At 46.5% G+C, this 26345-nt stretch overlaps 1 protein-coding gene across 1 annotated transcript in view; it reads right to left on the reverse strand.

The window, feature by feature from the left end:
* lrrn1 (leucine rich repeat neuronal 1) overlaps nt 1-25741 on the reverse strand; it is a 47112-nt gene extending 21371 nt beyond the window's left edge. The window contains exon 1 of the mRNA XM_070895146.1: nt 25350-25741. The gene's annotated coding sequence lies outside the window, so the exon portion shown is untranslated. The remainder of the gene's footprint in view (nt 1-25349) is intronic.
* Between the last annotated feature and the right edge of the window lie 604 nt (nt 25742-26345).

Raw genomic sequence — 26345 nt, forward strand, 5'->3', positions numbered from 1 at the left:
AGGTAATAGTGTATATTTGTAGACTATATAGTGAAGTATGGACTAAATAGTGGAAGAGAAATGGGATGATTATTGACCGCCACGTCAGACCCACAGCATATCCCGGCATCCCCAGCTCACCTGTGTCCCAATCCTCACCTCCTGCCTCCCTGATCTCTGCCACTGAATCGCATTCTCCTTCCTCCTCCCTCCACTCAATTATATCCCCGCTGAGCTCTGGCTCCATCCATTGCTAAACTACACTGGTACCATCCCAGGCTCTTCCATTCTACACAGGTCCCTGGCCTCCCTCTGCTCTAAACTGGCCATTATTTGCTGTGCCAAATTCAGGCGGGTCTCATTAGTGCAACACCCATTTAGCAGTTTTCACCCTTTGGCCTAAATAACCGCCTGTGTATCTATACAACATACTGAAAGTCAGCAGTAGCAAGACATGTCTACGTGTAGATCTCCTGTTCAAGGTTAGCAATTCTTGAACTTTCACGGAAAACCTGTATTTTCCTATAAAATGTGGCAACCAGGATGGTCAAGGGCGACAAGACAGAACTCCGTCTTGCAATTCCTATGTAACCAAAGCTCATCGTGTAGTTCTTTAAAATTTCATGGGATAGTGAAAGTTCCTGGCCATTAATGGTCAAGTCTGTGCCGATTGTGAATTTTCATTTGTAACACAGTTAGCAAGAGTCAAATTGTCGAAACCAGCTGCTTTGTAAAGTTAGGTGGCTTGATTTGTAGAGGAAGAGGCTGCTTTTAAAAGCACGCCCATGCCTTTGCTCGGTCTTGGGATTCCTCTGCTGCACAACCAGTCTGGAATCTGAAACAAAAACCGAGAATGCTGCAAATCTCAGTGGGTCATGCAGCACCCGTGGAGAGAAACAGAGTTAACGTTTCAGGTCGGCGACCCTTCGTCAGAACTGGCGAATGTCTGGAATCTATCCTCAGCTATTACACCAGCAATTGTGCGGCATGGCAGGACAAAGTGTCCCGATGTCCAACTGATTTTCCAGCCGGAGGGTTTGTACACAATTTTGGCAAGTTCCCCGGCATCTACTGGGAAGTCCACCTGGAGGAGAAGCGGAGATTGGCTGTGGCATAGCATGGCCAGCAGCTGGTACGCACGTGACAGCTTTACTTACGCTTTTTTTTGGCTCATTGAAATTTTGAAGGGCCTCTCCACTGACCATAGCAACACTGGGCAGCAGGGACAAAGATAGCCCTTGCTATGGCTCAACTAACAGCAAATACCTTGAAGTATTTGTGATTTTCATAGCATTTTAATATTCTGCCCACCATATCATCCCAGCCAGAAGATAGTCACACAGCCACGACTGACAACTCGGCATGTGGGTGAAACCATCCCTCTCTCGCAGTACTTCTTTGGAACAATGTGTGTTAGTCCATTAGAAATAAAAAGCACTAAATGCTGCAGCTGATTCTCAGGTGAATGTCCATCAAAATTCATCAAATTTGACTGTTTTCAATTAGAAAGCCGAGTGACTCAATGAAGCTCATGAAATATATCCAGTTAGTATCATTCTGGACACTTTCACTTCAAGAAGAAAAAAGCTGCAAAACCAGCAAATGAACAAAATGTGCCAGTCTGAATCACTGCGGGTAGATACAGTTCAAGTACAGATCAGCCATGGTCTCATTGAATGCTGGAACCTATTCAAGGGGCAGAATGGCCGACCACTGTCCCTACGTTGCTTCCTAATCTGACCAAGTCTTACCCATACCGACAGGGTGGGACAGGACCAATGCAGTGCCAGGAATACAAAACTGATGGGTGAAGATCAGACACATTAGCCAATCTCTCCCAACACGGTCACAGGAGGGGTTCAGAGCCCGCAGATCGCTGGCAAAGCAGTGTAAATGCCGACTTCCGCCAGTTCCCCAGGGGTTATGCTGAAGTCACGGCAGGTGATTGGGAGAATACCCATGGAAATTCAGGGCCCTGCTCCATGTCCAGCACGGTTTTAATTTCAATTTCAGATTTCTAGAATTTACAGATCCTTTTGAAATAATTTCCAACTGCGCAGAATTTAAGCTGTCATCAAATTTAATGTTGTCCTCATTATGTTCTCCTTGGTGTTAGAAATAATTTTTTAAAAATGTTTTTAAATCGAGCTTCACATATTTGTGGCCTGGAACTCTGTGTGAAAGATCTCAAACATTGAAAAGATCAACTTGAGGTTACTGGAATAAATTATTTTCAGACATTAGTGTGAATTACCAATTCACTAAATTAAAATCTCTTTTCATCCAATGAACCTTGCCATTTTAAATTGTTTACATTTCTAGCTGCTGCAAAAGTCATTTGTTTCCATAACTTTTTTTGGAGGTGATTGGGTGTCTCGTCTTATATCTAAATATTAAGATAGAAACAGAGGGGGGGGGGGGGGAAAGTACAATGAAATCTTCTGACCGGGGTAAAAAACATTAGTTAGTTAGTTATATACTTGTGTTCACACTCTCTTGGTTTGTTACAGGAGACTTGACAGGCATTAGGACCCTGCGGGAACTATTCACACTGCTGTACACAAGCTGGTTCATGCTGGTTTTGGGGAGCTGCTGTAAAAAGACAGTTAGTTACATTATTCCTGTTTCAGTCAGTCTGTTTATTTACATACCTCCCGCCGAGCCTCCTTTCCTCTCCACATCCGGGTACCCTCCAAATCCCGTGGCCTAGATGGATAAAAGCTTTTCGACGTACATCACAGCGAGTGGATTAGACGTGACAAGGTAACACCAGCTTGTCGTCGTGCAATACTTATCCACTGCCTCGGCACTGAAAGCCAACGCATCTTTGGCCAAATCGAAGACACGGAGTCCTACGACAAAGCGGTAAGCGCCCGAGAGAAATATTTGGGGCCAAAAAAAAGTATTGTGATGGAGATACACCAACTCCATCAAAGGGGGCAAGGGAATGGTAAACCAATCAAACAGTACATCATTTCATTAACTGAACTGGCCACTATGTGTAACTTGAGCACAGAGGAAATATTCAGGGATCAAATTATTGAGAAAACAACGATCCCCCACATTCAGGAACGCTTGCTAATGGAGGATGACAAATTGACATTGGACAAAGCAACTAATTTGGCCATTCAAATCGAATCAACGCTTTCCAATTCAAAAGCGATCAGATCCCCTGCTCCCCCTGTGCAGCAGACTGCAGCTACAGCCCATGTGCAAGGCGTTCGCCCAAAGCGGAAATCAGAGCGGAGACACAGGGCTAGTAATAAGCTACCCACAACGGATCGGGGGTCTAATTCCACTGCTTTAACTGTGGGGACAAATCACATTCAGCAAAGAGTCCTAACTGCCCTGCACCTGGGAAGAAATGCTCTGCATGTGGTAAAATGAACCATTCTGCTAGTATCTGTCGTTCATCGCAGCATATTCGACATGTGGACAACCCAGATAGTGATGAGCCCAGTATGGTTTACACCATTAGTGACATTTCACACATCGATTCAGACAAATTCAAGGACTGATGTGAACATTGAAGGCATGCCCATCTGCCTCATTGACCTTGGAGCCAAAGTCTCCATATTGAGCGAGGCTCTGTACAAAACCCACTACATGCACTGTCAATTTTGGAGTCGGAGTACGCATGTAGAGTGAAAGTTGCAGGCTGCAGTTGACCTACTTGTCGTATGTCGGGACAGATATGGCCCCAAGGACATAACATTGGAGAAGTTGTATGTCGAAGAGACAAAGATTCATGGGTGTTAAACTTTGAACCCAAGCTTGTCAAAGCTCATGACCCAACTGGCACACCTGTGTACACGGTGAACATTGACAAGTAGTATCCCTCAATCATCACAGGGTTTGGAGCAACAACAAAATTCTGCCATCGTCCCCACATTGACGCTCCATCAAACCGGTTATGCAGCAACTTCACTGTCTCCCATTCGCGGTTCATGACCAAGTATCCACAGAATTAACGCGACTCGAATCTCAGAGAATCATTGAGAGCATCGACCCCTCACCCTGGATCTCAAAATTAGTCATTGCTTGGCATAAAAATCCGTCTATGCATCGACCTGAAAGAGGTCAACAAGGCCATCATCACCGACAAGTACCCTCTTCCTACCATCGATGAACTGTCTTCAGAATTCCAAGGCTCAATAGTTTTCACGAAACGCGACATGCGCCGCAGTTACCTGCAAATACCCCTAGCGGAGGGCAGCAAACCGCTCACGACATTCACGACGCATGATGGCCTGTATCAGTATCGACGCATGCCTACGGACTATCTTCTGCACCAAGTGTATTTAAGATTGTCACTACTATGCTAGCAGGTATAGAGAAAGCCCTCAATCTACTGGACGATATCGTCATCCATGGATAGACAATGGAAGAACATGACCAGCAACTTCACGCAGTTATGGCTAGACTTGTTACACATAACATTACACTTAATGCCGATAAGTGCCCATTCGCTGCTGGAGAAATGAACCTTCTGGGCTACAGAGTCACAACACAAGGTGACAAGCCGACGCTCGACAACACTGGCGTTGGTAGCCTCCTGCATTCGCTGGATCGCGTCAAAGAATTTTCATCATTCCTCAGCACTTGCAACATCTATCTGAAGTTCGTCCTGCACTATACACACATTACAAGTTGCTGCGCAAGGACATCCCTTGGGAATGGACAGATTCCCAGGCTCAGGCATTCACCACGCTTAAGGAGAAAATCCCATCCCCTCCTATCCTCGCGCACTTTGACCCGAATGTCACTATGTACATCACCACGGATGCTTCAGGCACCGCCATGGGTGCTGTGCTCTCGCAATGGATTGACGGCCTGGAACGCCCAGTCGCCTTCACCTCTCGCACGCTCCCGCCTGCAGAACATAAATACTCTACAGGGGAACGCGAAGCACTCACTTGCATCTACGCATGTGAATGCTGGCACATCTACATCTATGGCAGGAAATTTATCCTCCGTACGGATCACCAAGCGCTAACTATGCTACTCGCTACAATTGGATCTGGGCACAGACACTATGAATCAGCCGATGGTCAGATCGCCTTCATCAGTATAACTTTGATGTTCAGTACATCGCTGGCAGTCGCAACCACGTAGCTGACATGCTCAGCCGCTTGACACCTGTTCCGGACTCTGGTGCTGACTTGTTCACAGATGACATGTCACGTCAATCATCACTCCGTCCATCAGAAACCTTGTCTCCTTCAATGAACTCAAAACCGAATCACAGAGTGATGCTACGCTCCAGCATGTGTGCCACTTCCTCCAGACTGAGTGGCCTCAGCAAATTCCGGAAGAGCTGAAAACATTCCACAGACTTTGCAATGAATTTTCCCTTTGGAACTATGGTTGCCTAGCTCATGGTGATGAAGCGACTTGAATTACTGCTCTAACAGCGCAATCTCTCATTGGCACATGGACACCCTGGCATTGTCTGCATGAAGCAGAGAAGCAGGGGAAAATGCTTGAAACTATCATCAAGGAAGAAATAGCGGGACATCTAGATAGGAATAGTGCAATCAAGCAGACGCAACATGGATTCATGAAAGGGAAATCATGTTTAACTAATTTACTGGAATTCTTTGAGGATATAACGAGCATGGTGGATAGAGGTGTACCGATGGATGTGGTGTATTTAGATTTTCAAAAGGCATTCGATAAGGTGCCACACAAAAGGTTACTGCAGAAGATAAAGGTACGTGGAGTCAGAGGAAATGTATTAGCATGGCTAGAGAATTGGCTGGGTAACAGAAAGCAGAGAGTCGGGATAAATGGGTCCTTTTCGGGTTGGAAATCAGTGGTTAGTGGTGTGCCACAGGGATCGGTGCTGTGACCACAACTGTTTACAATATACATAGATGACCTGGAAGAGGGGACAGAGTGTAGTGTAACAAAATTTGCAGATGACACAAAGATTAGTGGGAAAGTGGGTTGTGTAGAGGACACAGAGATGCTGCAAAGAGATTTAGATAGGTTAAGCGAATGGGCGAAGGTTTGGCAGATGGAATACAATGTCGGAAAATGTGAGGTCATCCACCTTGGGAAAAAAAACAGTAAACGGGAATATTATTTGAATGGGGAGAAATTACAACATGCTGCGGTGCAGAGGGACCTGGGGGTCCTTGTGCATGAATCCCAAAAAGTTAGTTTGCAGGTGCAGCAGGTAATCAGGAAGGCGAATGGAATGTTGGCTTTCATTGCGAGAGGGATGGAGTACAAAAGCAGGGAGGTCCTTCTGCAACTGTATAGGGTATTGGTGAGGCCGCACCTGGAGTACTGCGTGCAGTTTTGGTCACCTTACTTAAGGAAGGATATACTAGCTTTGGAGGGGGTACAGAGACGATTCAGTCGGCTGATTCCGGAGATGAGGGGGTTACCTTATGATGATAGATTGAGTAGACTGGGTCTTTACTCATTGGAGTTCAGAAGGATGAGGGGTGATCTTATAGAAACATTTAAAATAATGAAAGGGATAGACAAGATAGAGGCAGAGAGGTTGTTTCCACTGGTCGGGGAGACTAGAACTAGGGGGCACAGCCTCAAAATACGGGGGAGCCAATTTAAAACCGAGTTGAGAAGCAATTTCTTCTCCCAGAGGGTTGTGAATCTGTGGAATTCTCTGCCCAAGGAAGCAGTTGAGGCTAGCTCATTGAATGTATTCAAGTCACAGATAGATAGATTTTTAACCAATAAGGGAATTAAGGGTTATGGGGAGCGGGCGGGTAAGTGGAGCTGAGTCCACGGCCAGATCAGCCATGATCTTGTTGAATGGCGGAGCAGGCTCGCGGGGCTAGATGGCCGACTCCTGTTCCTAATTCTTATGTTCTTATGTTCTTATGTTGTGATTCAGTATGGTGACCTGGGATTGACACTCACATCGAAGAGTTGTCTCACACTGCGAAGGCCACGAACATCCGACCAGTGCCAATGAAGCCCATTCCATGGCCACAAAGACCATGGCAACAACTTGTCGGATATCTTCGGTCCAGTTGAAGCAGCTCCACAGCATCAGCGTTTGTTGTAGTACATGACCTGCATTCTAAATGGCCGGAAATCGCTACAACAATTTCAGTGACCTCATCAACGATCGTCACTATTCTGCAGCGTATGTTCACGAAGTGGGACCTCCCAGAGGTCATCATCACAGACAATGGACCACAGTGTGTCCGACCAGTTTGCAGATTTCCTCATTCATCATGCTATCGAGCATCGCCTTACTGCTCGGTACAATCCTCAAAGCAACGGAGGTGTTGCGTGGTTTAACCGCGACATCAAAGAGGGTTTGAAAGCCAACCTCGCGGCAGGCCAAACATTCGGCGAAGCGTTTCAAACCATTCTCCACACATACTGTTCAACAAAGCACTCGCTAACGGGGAAGACATCCACTGAGCTCATGATTGGATGGAATCTTCGCTGGCTACTGGACATTCTCAAACCCCCAGCCAAACCTAGCTCGAAGATGACCACACTCGCATCCCAGATTTCAGAGCACCAACGAAAAGCGAAGTCGTACACTGACACAAAACGACGCGCTCAAAAGCCCCAACTGAGGAACGGAGATTGGGTCAGAGTTAAGTGTCCAAACCGGAGTCATAATGTCGCATCTTCACTTTCACCTCCAAAACAGATCGGGCGAAAGTTCAGCCCTCACACCCATGAGCTCAATAATGGAACTCAATGGAACATTTGTAGACTGATCCCAACTCACAGGCCAACAGACCAGCAGGATGGAACAGAGGCATGTTCTGTTTCCCAACTTAAAAACCTCGATCAAACACCACACCGGTCTCAGCGCATCAGAACACGACCTGGCTATCTCAAGGATTTTGTTCATAGACTGTTTTCAAAAGGGTGGAAAATATGTTGTGTTCATACTCTGTTACAGGATACTAGACAGGCATTAGAACCCTGCGGGAGCTATTCTCACACTGCTATACACAAGCTGGTTCATGCTGGTTTTAGGACACCATTTTGAGGGAGTTGCTATAAAGGACACAGTAAGTTACCTCACTCCTGTTTCAGTTCGTCTGGTTATTTATGTACACAACAGTTGCCATTGTGGAGAGGGATTAGATTGACTTGAACAAATCAAGCTCGGTATAAATGCAACATAGGAATTGCTAGATGAAAAAAGACCAAGATTCATCCAGTTTGCCTTCGACCACTCTGGCAGTTGCAGGATACAACGATAATGGAGTTGTTGACCAATCTCCATCAATTAGTCTCCAAGATCAGGCAAGAGAAGCCCCAGTAGTGGAAAGATTTGGGAGTCATAGGCCCAAGCATGCTACACACGTGGTCAGGTCACAAATTATTCATGTCCCAAAGTGTTATTTTCAGAAGGATATTCATTTAAATGAATCAAGACTATTCAACCGCCTTCCTCGGGGGGTTGGTCCATAAATGTACCACTCGCTCAATGATATTGGGCTAGATTTTAAACAACCAAAAATGGGTGGGTTGGAGTCAGGTCATAGGTTGAAAAATGTTAAATCTCAAACCAGACTACAGTGTGCCCATTTCTGGGGTTAACGGAGGCCGGTCAAGGGGCAAGCAGCCAATCCGCTCCCAAGAACCGGAGTGGCAATTTAAATATTTTAATGTGACTGGCAGTCTCTGCTTGGACTGGTTTCCCAGGCCTCGGGAAACCCGGCAGCTGAAGAAAAGTGAGGACAGCCACAGAGAGAAGCCAAACGCTTTTACTGCACTGCTCGTCGGCCAGGACAAGCAGGAGTGTTTCTCCCCTGACCCCATCAGACCCCTCCCTGTACAAAGACCACCGGGGTCAGGGATCACACCACTCCCATATTGGACCCTACACCACCAGTCTGGAATTGGACCTCACCGGAGCCCCCTAGCAATCAGACACCACCGATGTTTGGGATCACCACCTCCCCCCTCAGGATCAGATCCCACCTCCTCTGGGGTCAGGGATCATATCTGGTCCTCCGGTTCCACTGTTCTGGACAAGGTGAACCAGCCAGTCATGGTCCACATTAAAAGTCCTTGGACAGCGACTAAATATTGGGATGGCTTAAATGCTGGTCATAAGCCTTTCAAAACAACAGCAATTTGTACATTACTCAACATTTATAATTCTCCACATCTCCCCACTCCCAATATACAGTGCATTGGTTTTGTTGTGTCCTTAGATGCTCTAACAATGACTCCATGAGGCAGTGTGTTGTACTTGAACTGTAGTGACCTTCGTCCTTTATTAGATAACACGAGAGTGAGGATCACACCTGGTGGCCTGCCTTTTTTACTAGGCCAGGCACACCTGTACAGGTAATCTATGAGTCTCCCACTGTTGTGCCCTCTGGTGACACACCTTGATACATGGGCATTGTTGGTACTATAAAAGATACATGACATCACTCCCCCCTGAACCCTCAGTGCAAATCGCCTCTGCATTAACTATGCTCTGGGCTTAGCTCTATGTGGATTCTGTCTGGCAGACCTCAGTGGGCCAGCTCAAGCGTGGGTGGGTAGTTGGTGCAGTAGTGTGCTGGTGGTTGTTGGTGTGTGTTTCTGACCACTTCATTCTCTCTTTCCCCTCCCCCCCTTCCCCCAGGGGCTCAAGTTCCGGGTTTTGCATGGTGTGTGTGTGTGTGTGGTTCCGTGGTGCAACAAGAGCGTTAGATGCCTTGTCGATGCGGTGACTGGTGCGTGAGGATGAGCTAGTTCCGGAGCTGCTGGGTGGTGTCCCTACAGTCTGGTGGTGGTTCAGTGCCCGGTGCTGGCAGTGGGAAGCCGGTTGGCTCGCCTAGCCTGCTCTTGGGACTGTTACCATGGTCCCTAGTGTCAGGCAGGTTCACAGATATCTGTGACCACCCCCCATCTTTTCTTTATGCCCTGGGTCCCAGCTGTTCCCTGAGGAGCGGTCATCTAGCAGTGCACAGGGAACCACTGACTTGCTGGCCTGAGATCCTGGCTGGTGCTTGTTTCCTTTGGGGGAACAGTGGTTGGTGACCCTACATCTAGGGATATGGCCTTGGTGCAGTCTGCGTCTTCAGGCTCGTGGCTGTTGGTGCCATCGGTTGCCTGAGAGATGGAGCATGGTACCCAGGGCATGGTATCACTACTGGTGCCTTTTCCCTGCGGAGGTCGCTTGCTTCTCATCTCGTGTGTGTTGGCTGCTTGTGGCCACACTTCGTGGTGCATGACTCTGGTCCCCGGGATGCAGGCTACAGCAGTGGATAGCTTGCTGGACCCATGTGCACCCGATGGGTGTCTGCCCGCTGCATTGGCTGCGTGCATCGCACAGATTTTCCTTACTTATGATGGACACTCTCGGGGTCCGAACACTATCGTGCGACTTTTCCTCGCTGGTTTCATGTATACAATTCCGATTATCAGTTACACATTTTATATAGTCCGTTACACTTTTAGACTCTAACTTACAATTCTTGTTACATTGTTTAATTGTGTGGAACTGTCCCTTTAATTGTAATGGGTTGCCGGCCTCCTTTGAGAGCCTTGCTTGCTTTATCCCAATCCGCTTCTCCATTTGGTGCCATGTGTTACTCCATCAGCGCTGCACCTCGTGGTCTGGCTGCGACCATCTTTGTCTTCAGCGCATCGCCTCGTGGTGCGGGCACCATCTTTTCTTTGTCCACGATGTCGACTGTGGCGATCCTCTTCTCCCCGGTTCTCCCTCCGCAGTTGGGAAAAATCGCTGCTGGATCCGACTTTCTCCCTCCTGAGTCCTGCCACTGGAGCCTGGAAGGTGCGTTCGGGTTGTCCCTGCTGGATCATCTCCACGCAGTCATGCTGAGCGGTCTGTGTCTCGGGTGCCATGCTAGTCTGCTCTCTGGTGCTGGTCCCACTCTCAGGTGGGGGCTTGCTTTGCCTCTGAGCGCAGGGGGCTTCAATCGCTGGAGGGGTGAAGTCTTCCCACTTCCACTGGATCTTCTCCATCCACCTTCTGCCGAGCAGCATTGGTCCATCACCTGCAACAATCCACAGAGGTAACTTGTGTACCGCATCATCATGGAGTACCTTTACATTCAAACTACCAACGACTGGGATGATTTCATTGGTGTACGTGAGCAGTTTTTCCTGAACCGGAGCCAACTCTGGTCGTTCAGCCGGATTGTCCCATAGCCTCTCAAAGGTTTCTTGATTCATCACTGACTGACTCGCCCCCGTGTTCACTTCCACGAAGACTGGACTTCCATCTTCAGCGGGCAGCACTCGGTGCAGCTAAACATGCTATATACCTCCCCGCGGAACTGGGCTGCCTCGCTATCCAACAATTCATAATCCATGCTAGTTACATGGCCATGTGCGGACTCATCGACACTGAGTCCTATTTCTCTTACACATTCACTGGAGGTGGCCCTTTGCACTGCAGCCTTTGCAAACAGTCTTTAAAACACCACTGGTGAGCTCTGATTCCCACCCCAACGCCAGCATGGTGCTACTCAATTAGCCCCCCCCTCGGCGGACTCCGAGGCCTGTTCTCTCTTCCGAGAGTATTCGCGCTCTACAGTCCAGCCTCTAAAAGGCGCCACTCTGTGCACAGTATCTGCCGGGTTTGAGTCCTGAGGGCGAGTCATCTGCCTAGAGCCATGGGTCGAGGTCATGAATGACTGGCTGAGAGATGGCCTTCTGCAGTGTGACTGTGGTATCCACCGACATTAGCTTGTGAAGAAGGCCCTCGTGGCCAATTCCAGTGACAAAAATGTCCCGCAGGGCTTAGTTAAGTTCGGTGCCAAACTCGCATGGTGCCGTCAGCCTCCTGAGGTCTGCCGCTTACTTCGCGACTTCCTGGCCTTCGGGCCGTCCGTGGGTATAGAACCGATGTCTGGCTGTGAGGATGCTCTCCTTGGGCTTGAGTTGCTCCTGGATCAGGGTTAGGAGCTCCTTGTACGACTTGGTCATTGTCTTCGCTGGTGCCAGCAAGTCCCCGCCGAGGCTAACAAATGGTTAGCAGGATAGCTCTGCACTTATCAGCCAATGTGGCCGGGCCATCTCCTGCCAGGTCATTTGCTGTGAAAATGTATTCTAGCCTCTCCACAAAGGCATCCCAATCATCAAAAATTCTGACGGGACTGGACAGTTTAGATGCAGGAAGAATGTTCCTGATGTTGGGGAAGTCCAGAACCAGGGGACACAGTCTAAGGATAAGGGGTAAGCCATTTAGGGCTGAGATGAGGAGAAATTTCTTCACTCAGAGAGTTGTTAACCTGTGGAATTCCCTACTGCTGAGAGTTGTTGATGCCAGTTCATTGGATATATTCAAGAGGGAGTTAGATATGGCTAGGGGTATCAAGGAGTGTGGAGAGAAAGCAGGAAAGGGGTACTGAGGGAATGATCAGCCATGATCTTATTGAATGGTGGTGCAGGCTTGAAGGGCTGAATGGCCTACTCCTGCACCTATTTTCTATGTTTCTATCACCATCGGCGAACTGCTGTAACGTACCAAGGGTAGCCATTTCCGCATGAAAGTTCGTATTCTCATCGCCAATTATGTCCTTAGATGCTCTGACAATGACTCCACAAGGCAGTGTGTTGTACTTGAACTGTAGTGACCATTGTCCTTTTTTAGATAACTCTAGAGTGAGGATCACACCTGGTGGCCTGCCTTTTATACTAGGCCAGGCACACCTGTACAGGTAACATACAAATCTCCCATTGCTGTGGCCTCTGGTGGCACAGCTGGTGATGGTACCAAACTGGCCATGTAAGATACATGACAAATTTACTGTTTTCAATCTACTTTGCAACATTCAATGTGTCCTCACCACAAGCCAACAGCCATGTTACTATGCAAAATATTTATTTCTGAGTACCATTTTGTAAATGAAGCCTGGGTGAAGTTCCAAGGTCTATAGTTCAAGAACAACAGCACCAAGTTTGAAAAATAATCGATTCAAAGACAAAGTAATTCAAGAGGTTCTGAATAGGGGACACCAAGCTGGAATTTAACATTTACTTTTCAATATGTAAACTAATTGAGCGAGTTATCCTTTACGTGGACAGAATCACAATAAGTACGGTCAGTAAACAGACTGAAAGTCATCTTGCAGTTGACTGTTTTACCCACCTTCGATTGATTACATGCTTAGAGATATTCAAGGGTACAAACGTAGATGCAAGTGCTGGTTGGAGATAGGGCTGCAGCACTGTGGCCCTGATTCTGCACACCACGTTCATATCTAGCAAAGGTCTGCACTGGTGACTAAACTTTGCAATTTCTGCACTCTCGTTTTCCAGGTTGACCGAGATTAGCTTTCCCCAATACCATTAGAAAGAGCTTAATGTACCGTCGCAACACAAGAGAACGTCCTTCATTAAGTTGTGTGTTCATCATTGCAGCAAGCTGAGTGGACAAAACGCTGCATGCTTGCAGTTCCCTGGTGTACATTGACTTTGAGGCCTGTAATCAAAAGGTGATGACCCATGTAAATTGTTGTATCTATACTATCCCAATAATGGAGCTACCTGTCAGAGATAGCCTGAAGTGCTACAAATACCGGAGGCGGGTGGAGAGAGAATACACAACATTCCGGTCCAATATTCGGCTGCCTCAGAGAATAGGATGTTTTAATATCGAGGCAGCAGTTCTTGCTGGGAATATAGCAGCCGAGCTATTTGTTGATGTGAGCTGGACACCAACAGTTTTTTCACCTCACCTGATTTGTAGCTTTGCTAGTTATTTCAGTGAACCAGACAAGCTGACCTCCTGTGGTGTTGCTCATTGGTAGCCTGGACGACAGTTGTAATATTTAATTGCTAAGCTTGCCAGTCCCTCCAAGTCCATTGCTTAGGTATCTGTACTTCCTGTGGGGCAGTGGTCTAAATAAGTCTGGGGCTTATTGAAGCTAATTATTGTTATTATTGGAAGTACCTGCAAGTTGGCAGCTGATTGCTCCCTCTCCTAGTCACCTCAGTAACCTCCCGAGATTAGTTCAAGGTTAACAAACAAACAGGAAATAACGGTTTTATGTTTTTTGTATGCTTTTGATTGTAATAAAACCTAAATCATAATTGATCAAACTCTGACACTCAAAATATTTATATAAATATAGATAGCATTCAGATAGATTTTTTTTAAATACAAAAATCGATAATGCTACCACCTGCTGCACTTTAAAAGCCACGCTCATCCCCTTTCAAACAAATGACTTGTTTGGACGCATGGATAGCGTCATGAGGATGAATTAAATGTTATTTGATCCCTTGATGGCAAACAGTGCAATGCTTTTAAACGACCACCCCACCATTTGGAAAGCAGTGACAGGATTGGTCCAAGTCAACATGGATTTATGAAAGGGAAATCATGCTTGACAAATCTTCTAGAATTTTTTGGAGGATGTAACTAGTAGAGTGGACAAGGGAGAACCAGTGGATGTGGTATATTTGGACTTTCAAGGAGGCCTTTGACAAGGTCCCACACAAAAGATTAGTGTGCAAAATTAAAGCACATGGTATTGGAGGTAATGTATTGACGTGGATAGAGAACTGGTTGGCAGACAGGAAGCAGAGAGTCAGGATAAATGGGTCCTTTTCAGAATGGCAGGCAGTCACTAGTGGGGTGCCGCAAGGTTCAGTGCTGGGACCCCAGCTATTTACAATATACACCAATGATTTAGATGAATGAATTGAATGTAATATCTCCAAGTTTGCAGATGACACTAAGCTGGGTGGTCGTGTGAGCTGTGAGGAGGATGCTAAGAGGCTGCAGGGTGACTTGCACAGGTTAGGTGAGTGGGCAACTGCATGGCAAATGCAGTATAATGTCGATAAATGTGAGGTTATCCACTTTGGTGGCAAAAACAGAAAGGCAGAATATTATCTGAATGATGAGAGATTAGGAAAAGGGGAGGTGCAACGATACCTGGTACACCAGTCATTGACTGTTGGCATGCAGGTACAGCAGATGGTGAAGGCGGCAAATGGCATGTTGGCCTTTGTAGCGAGAGGAATTTAGTATAGGAGCAGGGAGGTCTTACTACAGTTGTACAGGGCCTTGTGAGGCCACACCTTGAATATTGTGTTCAGTTTTGGTCTCCTAATCTGAGGAAGGACATTCTTGCTATTGAGGGAGAGCAGCGAAGGTTCACCAGACTGATTTCTGAGATGGCAGGACTGACATTAAGAAAGACTGGATCGACTAGGCTTATATTCACTGGAATTTAGAAGAATGAGGGGATTTCATAGAAACATGTAAAATTCTGACAGGATTGGACAGGTCCGATGTAGGAAGAATGTTCCCGATGTTGGGGAAGTTGAGAACCAGGGGTCACAATCGAAGGATAAGGGGTAGGCCATTTAGGACCGAGATGAGGAGAAACTTCTTCACTCAGAGAGTGGTGAACCTCTGGAATTCTATGTTTCTATCTTTCTACCATACCCCACCCATTTCCCCAGTTTAGGGCACAAGCGACTGACTAGGCTGCGGTTTTTTCACCAACTGAAGCCACTGCCGGTAATATTTTAGTCTGATGCATGGAGATGGGCACAGGGACACAAAGGGGCCAGAATTCCCCTGTCGTGTGCCTCGGTGGGGGGATGGGACGGGGTCACTACCGGCTCCCACGAATTTGCGTGGGAGGTGGCCAGAGGAGTGATGTAGCCGTGCCCCAGGCCACTGCGCTGGTGATGATATCACTATGTGTGGCAGCCCCTTTGTCCTCCGTGGCGGAAATGCTGGTGCCAGCCTCGCGGGTCACAAACCGGGTCGCACATCCATCGCAGGGCGAACGTTAAAGGGGGAGGTGCAGCGACATGGCGGGGTCCAGGCAGCGATCGTGCAGCCCGCCACACACCGTCTCGGGGTCGGGCTGCAGCCTCGGGCACCCCTCAGCCCTGGGGGCCCAGCGGAGGCCATCAAAGGGCCTGCAGAGCTCGCAGCGTCCTGCCCAAGTAACGGAAGGGAAGGTGCTTTGAAACGCATCAGCACTACGTGGAGAGGCTGCGTAGCGCCCCCGATCCCGCCCCAAGATGAAGTGGAGCGCGCGGCATTGCAGTAACCTGAACTTTGCTTCTGGGGCGGGACTTCTGCACCGGGCACAGACTGTCCGGCTCCAGAGAGGTTACCGCCCCCAACCGGGGCAATAGGGAATTTCGGCTCACAAAGTGATCTTTCAGTATGGCGCTATTATCTTGCATTTCTGATATTCTAATCGGTTACAGCATTGGCCCGGCATGGAATAGGCATGTTAATTATAATCCAATCATGGCCTTCTTTTGTAGATTGTGCGCACTATGCAGTTATATGAAGTGAACATCACTGCTCGTGTCCTCCTGTATGCCAGAGGTGAATGGATAGATGCTGACAATTGGTCCCTTCATTACCCCTCACCACCCAAAGGAAAGGTAGTTAACAATACATCCTGTGTGGAGTTAGCCAATTACAGCTAAGGTGGTGATGGGCAGTTGGCCTCAGCAACCTGCAGGTGCTGATTCACGACCGACATCCAATGAGCTCCTTCTGGAATCGGCGTACATGTATATTGGATGTGGATAGGTTAGTTTCGAGTGAACCTATTCTCACCCATTGCCTCCCACAGTTGAATAGTCTGCTGTCACTCACCGACACATGAAGGGGGCTACTTTGGGGAGGTATTGTATGGCAGCACTTGTGGAAGACATACCCCAGCATGGCTCAGATGCTTCATGAGAACCGAAGAAATATTGGAGGGGCAGCAAAAGCAAGTAAAAAAATGTTTGTTGTGAGGTGGGCACAAGAGGATTGTGCCACGTGAATGGGAGTAGCCATGTGTAAAACCTTTGTTGAAGAAGAGAGAGAAGGTAAAGTGGGTAGCTATCGAACAGTTAGAAACTGACAAGAAACAAAATGGAGTAAATGGATGTTGCTGGTATTGGAGAAGCATTGAAGTGGTGTACCTCAGGTCAGTTCTGGGTCCACTGATTCTCCAGTTATACATATGATTTGGATTTGGCGATAGAGAACACAATCTCAGTCTGCTGATGATACTATAGTAGTGGGTTTGGCAAACAGTGAGGAGGACGTCAGGAAGATAGATAGGTTAGCAGGATGGTAAGACAACCTGGTGTGGAAGATAATCGGTTTTGGGAGGAGAAGGAATAGCAATGTACACTCAGTGGGATGATGTTGAAGGGTGAAGAAAGTGATAGTGGGGTTCATATGCATAAGTTGCTGAAAATGTGAATGCACGTGGATAAAGCTATAAAGGCTAACCGGATTTTAGGTTTTATAAATAAAGGCAGAGTAGAAGGGATGATAAATTTGCACAACACATTTGTTAGGTGACAGAGTCTGTGTGCAATATTGCGGGACGGTCAGAGACAGGACATTAAAGCCAGAAACACATGCAGCATAGATTTATCAGGAAGATACCAGAATTTAGAAACCAGAGTCTTGAGCTATTAAGACTATTTCTACTTAAGCAGAGAAGGCAAAGAGGAAATTTAATAGCTTTAAAAAGTGGTGTGGTTTTAATAGAATGAATAGACAATGATTAGGGAGTCAGTGATGAGAAAGCTTCAATTCAAAATCATCAATTTAAAGAGATGAGAGAGATTGGGATAAATGTCTTTATGGCAGCCGATTGTCAGAGCATCAAACCCTTTGCCACAGGGAGTAGGAATCGAGGCAGAAAGGACTGCATCTGTTAAGGGAAAATTAGATAACTAATTGAAGTAGAGGAGGGTACATTGCTCCGGTGAGCCAGCAGGGTATTGGTATTTGTTTTAGATTGCTGTAGTACAGAGCCAGTACAGACATGGACCGAATGGTACCCTTCCGTGCTGTACAGTTCCATTGTACTGGGGGAGGGGGGGGATTTTCAGATCAGATTTTATGCCCATCACCAGCACAAAAGCGCCAGGGTTTCTGCTGCAGGCTATTTTCCAGTGCTAAAGTATTTAACTGCTGAACAATAAGAAAACTCAATGTCAATCGAAGGTCTTCTTACCAAGCAGTTAACTTTAGGCAGGAATCGCCGATCAGAAAGTGGAACGTGAAGTCTAGGCGGTGCAGAGGCCGGAATCCGCAAGGATAGGACGCGAGCCATTTATATCATCAGCTTCATGTTAAAGAATGAGGATGGAGTTTGCTGGAGTGGTGTAATTGCTCAGACTCCTAGCTCGGACCTGGAGCTGGATTTACCCGACCTGTGCCACACTCAGTTCTGTGACCCACCGTGGGAAGGGGTGTTAGAGGATAGTGGGTTATACTGACCACAGCAACAGAGAGCGGAACATTGCGTTACTGGATCTTGCACGGCTACTGCCCCGAACTGAAACTGATGGCTCAATTGTGCGTTTTATTCTCAATTAACCATAAAATCCAACGACAGACACGGCCCTGGCAAAGTTGCTGCATTGACTGAAGCGGAGGACGCTGCAATAGCAATTAGCAGCACCACAAACCCACAATCCCAATAAAACCACCTCCACTATTCGCCACAATCCCAATAAAACCTCCACTGTTCAGGGGCCCCGAGTCAGCGGACCATGAAATACTAGAGAATGAGTTGATAACAGTTTTGCTATAACTCTGAAGGGATAATGCAATCCTGATTCTGCTCTCTGCCCTGCCAAATCTCTGCCAATCTGATTTATGAAAATATCAGCTTTTAATGTTTATCCGCCGACAATCTATAATCGTTCCAGAGCAGAATGAGTAGCCACGGCCGGTAGCGTTACAAGATTAAGGCGTGCAGTTGCAGAATGTGGGGACAGAAGGGCTGGTCATTGATTGAGACACAAAAGGGTGAAAAGGTTAAATCAGGCAGAGAATAAGGGCAGCCGAGACAGCAATTGGGCTACTGGCACACCAAATTCAAGCAGTGAGGGAAAGAATATATATATCCCGCTACAGGGAGATTCGGGCTTTAGTTCTGCTGGAGTTTATGAAAAGGGAAAAAGTCTTACTGGACCAACCAGAAATTGCAGACTATCCTGTGTGTGTGTGTGTGTGTGTGGAGCTAAAAGCTAGCCACAATTTTTAAATGTGGCCTCCAATAATTTAATGAGATGTACAGTTTCCAGCATTTTAAACACATTTGAAATATATGTATCGGATGATGCATTGTGACGGTGAGGCAGAAAGCAGATTGAACCCACAGCTGGCACGGGATCACCAGGTGGGGAAGGACAGAATGTTCGACATTTTAAGCCAATATAATGTTCGAGGATTGAGGGGCCTGCAACCTGAAGGATCTCCGGATGGACACTGGTGCAGTTACATTGTTAAATGGCAGTGGGCCTGGGGTAGATCCAGGTACGCACCGAGAGCAGGTGTGGATGAGCTGCATGGGGTGCCCATGGGCATTGTGTCAGCGGTTGTTGTGCAATGTAAGCTCCAGGGACTGCCAGATAATCAGCAGGGGATATCACAATACACCAACCTTCTGCTTCCGTGCAGTTTATCACCAAACACCTGAGCTGGGCTGGGCTTACGCTGGCAACGCAATCACCTCGAGTCGGAAAGTTGTGGGTTCATACCCTGCTCCAGGACTGGTCCTAATCCAGTCCAGCTCAGCACAGCAGGAATGCTGCACGGTCAGAGGTGCTGCATGGGGGAATGGCATGGATCTGGGGTCTATCGCTGTGCACGGCAGCTCCAAGTGGATTTAAAAGATACCACAGCACTTTTCGAAAGGGCAGGAAGCACTGGCCACCATCCGAACCAGATTAGCTGGTGATTCATCTCTGGGATGGTTTGTGGGATTTTGGTGTGAAAACCGACTGGCTCGTTTTGCCAATTTTAACAACAGCAACTGCAGTTTAAAATCATTCATTGCACGCGAAGTGCTTGGAGACATTTGAGGGACATCATAAGGCATGAACAAAAGTCCTCTCCGCCCCACCCAATGGCATCATACTACTGGGGAGAATGATTGGTCCGTACCAGTCCAACAGTGCTACTGCTACATTGGTCAGGGTGAAGCCCATGTTGGATTTACTCTAGATGTCCAACGCAGGGCCGTGTACCCCACCAGCTGAGGCCCAGTTGCCACACTGTGTCTGAGGTACACGGAGGTCAGACCCCAACTCAACATGCACCAACACTGGACGGTGGAGAGCGTATGGCAGTCAGGGTGTGTAACCCAGCCTCAGTAACGGATTCATGGGAATGATTAGTGGGTGTGACTTGTGCCAGTCCTGGTCCGGAGTGTCATCCCTTGGTTCCTAGAAATGAGCTTTTAAGATCAGGAAATTCAAAGAAAGTTGATCTGCTCAGACAATGGTCGGATGCAATCCACTAGCGGCATGTGCTATTCCTGACCCTCATTTTACAACAAAACAAAAAGGAACAGCGCTGTATCCCCAAGATTTAAAATCACATTTTATTTTACACCAGTGAACAGTTGTTTACAAAATGCTCCCGAGATCAGCCCAGGCAGACAGATCGTTTATTCAGATTCATTGTGTATTCCGGAATTGGACAGGTAGATTATTGCAAAGAGGATTACTGAAACTCGAGCTGGAAAGAGTTCCAATAAGTATTAATAGCAAAGCAAGTGAATCTTCGTAATCGGTTCCTGATAGACAGGCTTTTATTGGTAATTAAAAAAAAAGGTAAATTATTAAAAAGATAAGGAAGCCCATTTTCTGCCAGGGCATGTGTACGCCACGGATTAGCGCAGTGCAACTTTCAATGGGATCAAGCGTCTGCATTTTACTGTGTCACCATGGAGCCCTATAAATGCCACCACTGTCCGGCTCGGGAACAACAGAGGAGACATCTGCACAGTGCACATGTCTGCCAGGACAAGCAGACACAGGACTGGGAGGCTTTGTTCACACTCACATTCAGTGCAGACACTGAAACAGCTTCTCTCTGGCTAATTAAAGCGCTCAATTAATGAAATGAACTGCACGGTATTTCAGATTAAAAAGTCAGTTGCAAAAACAATGTAACAAAAAAACTGAATGAGAACTGAAAGCGTTCAGACCCTGCGAGAAGAGGGTTTGAAGCCAAGGTGCAAGAGCAAGGAGAATTCAATCCCCTCATTCAACTGAACAGGCAATTCTAAAACAGTGCAATATTACTGAGCATTAAATCAAAGCAAAAATCTAGCAACTGCCAGATTGTGTAGTCTGTTCACGGAAATTCAAAACTAGTCATTTGCAGTGAAGCTTGTTTAGTAGCATAAAATAAGAGTTTTTTTGGTGGTCTGTAAAGAGAAATAACCCTATTTTCCACCAACTTCCTTTTCTCCCACAATCTACAGGCTTTTAAAGCAGAAGTTTGTGGTCATCCAACTATAATGAAGTTTTGTTCTTTTTATACTGGTTAGTATCCGGAGCTAGGGGCTTTTGCCCATCAGTTAGTTTACAAAAAATAAAACCATGCCTCCATAGTCTAACCAGATCATAGACCAGGTCGCCCTGATCTAAGCAGGAGACTGTCTGTGAGCAGGAGACTGGGTGGTGACACACCCTTGGATTCCCATTAGCATTGCTTTCAGCCAGTGCTGGAGAATGTTCCAAGAACACTCAGGATTGTCCTTCCCCCTATGAAAAGGTGGCTGGTATTCCTTAGTAGGGTCATTGGGATTAGAACTTGGCAGAATTGGGGGTGGAGATGGTTGACCGATGGTAACTTCCATTGGCAGTTCAATCTGCTTCCATCACCACCATCATCACGGGCGGTCCCTCGAGCGAGGATCACTTGCAGCCACCAGTTCACAGATGTTTTAATGAAGGACCTGATGTTCCAGTCCTGAACTCCAATCCAGGGGTGGAAGATGCCTATGCGTGGATTTTTTTTAACGTGTGGTGGCCGTTGCAAACCAGCCACCACATGGACTTGACAGAGCTAGGTCTTGGTCCAGTGACAAGGGTTAACCAGGATGACTGGAGACAGCTATCACTGCCAGATATGGAGTGTATGTTAATTTTTTTAACATCACGCATCCAAATACTTGCCTCGGTTATGGTCATAGTATGACTATAGTTAAGACTCATCACATTTTTGTAGTCTATTATACAATGTAATAACTGGCTTGTACTTCAAAAGGCCCTTATGGCACACTCCATGGTACAGTGATTACCCACTATATTAATCTTTTAACAGACTGCAAGAGTAACTCACTAAACTGACAGTTAGACAAGGGTACACAGGTTCAAAATGGTGGAAGGCACATTTAGTACCAATTCCTCGAAATTCACACTGAATAGACTGCTGGGTAGGGCATTGGAGGCTGAAACTCTGGAATTGCTGGATGTATGAGGGGGTGGGTGGGGACGGAGAGGGGACTATGCATTTTTCTGTTTGGTCAAATGACCTCCTTCAATCCGATCTGTCTTGTGACTATATAATCCACTCAAGCTTTGTGTTCACAGCACATGACCCCTGGATGGGGTTAAATTCTATTTAATATGCTCAGTGGGAAAATGAGCTCACTCTGCAACTTCCCAAAGCAAATGCTTCATGCAGTGCGGTAGATTTGTGCTCAGTTGTGGCAAATCGCTGGAGTGAGAGAGAGAGTCAGAGGCAAAATTAATTTGGCGCTACAGTTCGTATTTTATTGAGCATCAGGGGTAACCATAACATTGCAAAGTACTTCATGGAAAAGCCAACAGCCTCAGAGCCTAATATTATTAATATGTTAATCATACACCTCCATCCTGGGTGGAAATGGCTACGTACACTTCGTTCAAGTAATGGAGGCCTCCTCCTCCCCCTACCTACCCCCTGCTGAAACTTCACCGCACTAATGCGGAAAGCCGGCCAGAAGCAATTCAAATGGCCTCATTAATATTTATTCAGTACCATGAAAGAGCGTTGCAGAACGGCAAGTCAAAGTGAATTGGTGTCCTGTAGCACCCAAATAGTGCAGTGGCTCAGCATGCCATCAACGTAGTCACTGGAAAAGGCATTATAGCCTTGGGATACACTGGAGCCCCAAAGCAAGAACTTTTATCTCGTGTTGCTTTTTTGAACCACTTTGTTGGCATGGGGCAAGCGACTTTGGTATCACCAGCAGTAACATATCAGAATACTAATGTACAAGCCATGTTGACTTGGCAGGGTTTTACCTCTGTGTTGGATAGAAGAATTATTGATAAAGAATTGAGCAGTGCATGCTGCAGTGGATACAATACTGAGCTAGCTGGCACCGTGTCACCAAGTACATCATCATTGTGCATCCATGCTCTCAAGCTTGTGCAAATTGATGTCCCAAACCTATTCTCCAGACACAAGACGCGGGTCTGTAAGTAACTGATGGCAACAGAGACAGAGTCTAGTACCAATCATCTGAAATTCCTGCCCCATGGACAGCAACATGACAAGTGCACACACTGCAAATTTATTCATAGGGGGGGGGCGGGAAATCTAAAATGCAAGTTCTTAAAACCCACAGACTGGCAAAGAGTGGCGTGCACAAGGAATTTTTAGTGGGGTTATTATTTGGAAGTGGAATCTGGTTAAATTCCAGTGATTTGCTTTGAGCGCTGAAGATGATTCAGTCGACCGATAAAAAAAATTAAACAAAGCACTCAAATCAAAATATATTTAAGCTTCCATAGACTAGGATTTGACAATGTAAACATTCATTTGCATACCTTATCAATATTAACTGACAGTTAAGCGCTCACTGAAACTCAATGCGCTTCTTAAAACTCGCCACTATCAATAGGGAGAAACACCTTTCTTAAAATCGTCACAATTTACACAAAAAATGCAATGAAGCAACGCACGCCACTTCCTCTCAGGAACACGATTAACATGCAAGTACCTGCTTCCATTGCAAAAAAACTGCAGGCCCAAGTTCTGCATAGTTTTTAATACATTTACATATTCATAAATGCTAAAATATACAATAAATTGTGCTAATTAAATATCATTAGCAGTGGTGTCACCCTCATCCATACAAACACTGGGGATGAATTCCTCTGCTAGAATAGAAGCCCATGCTACCCCCAAAAACTGTTTATTGGCTCATCCGTCCACTGTTACGATGCTATTGTTGTGGTAAATGCTTTCAGAAACCATTCTGAATGATTGTTGGCACTGTCGATGAGATGACCCGTGTCATTCCTTGCCTGACTGTTAAGCACTTTTAGCAGCACTGCCAACATACAGTGACTTGTGAAATTAAATCAGGCAAACGCAAGGAATAATTCCACACGCTCTTCCAATCTTTTAGTTTCAAATTGAGGTCACAACAATTATTACATGAAGGAAAGTGCACTAGAGCATGTGCGCTCTCATTGAAACATCCACATTAAAACAAATTATAATGTACATTTTCCAGGAAGCTCAAAAGAGCAAGTAGTGCATTCTCAGCTTGATACATTGTTTGAAATCTTTCAGTAAAACCCCCTGATACTATTGCCCTGCAGAAAGTTACAGGCATCATCATACAGTACAACACGTTTCTACCACCTGCTTAACATTGTCATGTTAGAGGAGAAACGCTTTATAACAAAATAAATGTGTTTGAAAAAGAATCACAGGATCCAAACATGTGGACAAATAAATCAGAACTTCAGGGAGTGGCGTTCAGTGAAAGGGATACTGAAACTTGAGGTGGAAGGAGAGAGAGAAGGATATGTCCCAAAAGAGAATGGCAAATGGTCTGTAGAAGCAGCAATTTATTTTTCTTCTCCTCCCCCACTTTCGTTCCCAAAAAGAACCAGCTGCCGAGGGGATGGGGGCAAGCGAGCACAAAGTGAGGCACAGCAGCATTTGTATACTCGAAATACAGAGCACGACAGCTGCCGCTCGTCTGGTTTGCATACCTTTAGACCATCGCATTTGGCAGCTCAGACTCCTTTCAAACCACGAGAATGTTTGCATTCCCCCTGAATAATGCCTTCCAAGGAAAGTGAGGGAGGGAGGATTAGGCCCTTCACGTCAATGGTCTATTCATGGGCTTTATACCAGGTCTGAGACCCGGTCACAGCCTGAAGCAAAGACTGACAGCTAGTTAATGGCTAGATTCACACACGCTCTCTCTCTCTCACTCACAAACACACACACAAACTTGCCAGCAGCCTTTTGTCTGGGAGCCCTTGTATGATGCTGGGATGAGGTGCAGAGGGTGCTGCCTTTCTAGAGTGGGGCAGACGACAGACAGCAGTGAAGGTGAAGGACTCTAGCCAGCCCCTTCTAGAGCTTTAAGGTGACAGTGGACTATCCGATCCGAGAAACACAGGGCCCATGCTGAGCTTTACACTCTCCTCCTTTCAGGCCCATTGTCTCTCTCTAGATTCCTGCGTGTGAATAGAGGAAGGAAAGCTCCTTCCAGAATGCAAATCAGAGATTAGGGGACGCACATACCTCTGCTTAGCAAACAATCATTTCAGCTAAAAACTGTGCTCAAATTAATAACTGCTCGAGGAATTACACGTCTAACACAACAGCATTCAAGAGAGAGAAAACAATAGCAGAGCCTTACCCAAGTAAAGTGAAGTGTTGTATCCACTGCAGGTTATATACTGAGTGCAAACTGTGCTTGCACGGTGAATTGTTCCACAGCAGAGTGGTTTGTGCAGTCACTGTGAAGGACTCATTTAGTTAATTGCAAACCAGCAGTCTTTCTCTCTCCCTTCTCCCACTCTGTGTGTGTGTTTCTCTCTCTCTCTCTCTCTCTCCTTTCAGGCTTTCAGCAGGATTTCTTCCATCAGCTTCTGCGCCAAAAAATAAATAATCTAAAGATTCAAATTGTTGAATGGCATTTCTGTTGCCTGCAGAAATCTCTGCTGGCTGCAAAGAGCACACGAGGTTTCTCCCAGCTCCGAAGATGCTCTCGCTCTCTGTCTCTCTCGCTCTCTCTCCCCCCCAGCACAGGCTCCTTCCACTGCTTATGCTGGGGTTAGTAGCTGGGATTATAACACAGCAATCAGCTGACTGCCAGCGCTTGGTTGGTGGATGCTAGCTGCCTATCAAAGCACACTCAGACAAGCAGAAACCCATCTGCAAAGCTCGCTGTGGATACAAAAGCGAGGGGTCTGAATGGGGAGCAGTTGGCGTGAGAACACAGGGGGTGGTTTGGGGGAGAGTGGTGCCTCGAAGTGTTGGGTGATGATTTCCAGGCAACGTGGTGGTACAACGGAATGCTACAGCTCAGATCTATTGAGTTCTGTCTGAGGTCTCCCTCTCCTCTTTCTGTTCAAACTCCTAAATGTTGGACTGCTGACATCCAGAGGTTATTGGGAGGGAGCGAGGTAACTGGTTTAAACAGCCGCCCCAGTTTCTTTTACAGACTGCAGGGGAATAAAATGCTAACCTCAGATTCTTGCACTGCAGTGCAGAAATTCTTCTGTAGTCCTTTGGCCGAAAGTCGTTCCCAGTCTGAAAGGAGAAATGAGGGTCAGAATCCACGTTTCAATGATGCTGGATTCAATTATTAAAATGACAATTTCTGTGTGAAAGCTTTGTGCAAAAAATAGTG

This window comes from Pristiophorus japonicus, chromosome 12 (genome assembly GCF_044704955.1).
Source record: "Pristiophorus japonicus isolate sPriJap1 chromosome 12, sPriJap1.hap1, whole genome shotgun sequence".
NCBI lineage: Eukaryota > Metazoa > Chordata > Chondrichthyes > Pristiophoridae > Pristiophorus > Pristiophorus japonicus.